Genomic DNA, 820 nt, shown 5'->3' with positions numbered 1-820 from the left:
AAATGCAAAATTTATGCATTTGTGCATTTGCATCATGAATATGCATAATATCATGCTCCTTATCATGAGTAGAGAGAGAAATTAGAAAATTGAGAGAAAAAACAGAGAGCAAAGCAGAGAAAGAATAGAGGAAGAATAGAGAATAATCGGAAAATGTGATGTAAGGAAAGAAAATTTGGAATTTAAGCAACGGAGAGAGAAGGGTAGCATAGTGGGTTTACTTACTAAACAATTTGTGCTCACTCCGTTGTTTTCAATCTTTTTGCAGGTAATAGGTGAGTTGCGGTCGCTCGGAATGTCACGCAGTGGAAGGGTTGGGCTACACTGTCGAGTTGCTATTTTTGAGTATATTTTGCACATATTTGTATATAAAGAAAAATTAAATATGGGCCCATACTTTATTACTCATTTATATGTGTATTTTCTTATATGTGTGTTTTCTTATATATGTTTTTAATGATTATTTTACGAGTATACTATCTAAAAAGAAAGTATTACATAGGTGAGCGTCATTGGATAGTTGTCAAGAACATCCTTAAGTACCTGAAGAGGACTAAGGACATGTTCTTGGTTTATTGAGGGGAAGATGAGCTCACTGTAGGAGGATATAGTGATGCTAGTTTCCAGATAGACAAAGATGATTATTGTTCGCAATCCGGGTTTGTATTTTGTCTCAATCGGGGTGCGATGAGCTGGAAGAGCTCCAAGCAAAGCACTGTAGTGGGCTCTACAATAGAGGTTGAGTATATCGCATTATCCAATGCAGCCAAGGAGGCGGTCTGGATTAAGAAGTTCACCACTGAACTTGGTGTGGTCTCCA

The sequence above is a fragment of the Pistacia vera genome, unplaced genomic scaffold (genome assembly GCF_008641045.1).
Source record: "Pistacia vera cultivar Batoury unplaced genomic scaffold, PisVer_v2 Contig815, whole genome shotgun sequence".
Taxonomy (NCBI): domain Eukaryota; kingdom Viridiplantae; phylum Streptophyta; class Magnoliopsida; order Sapindales; family Anacardiaceae; genus Pistacia; species Pistacia vera.
The sequence above is the reverse complement of the archived record's forward strand: the minus strand, read 5'-3'. Positions refer to the sequence as shown.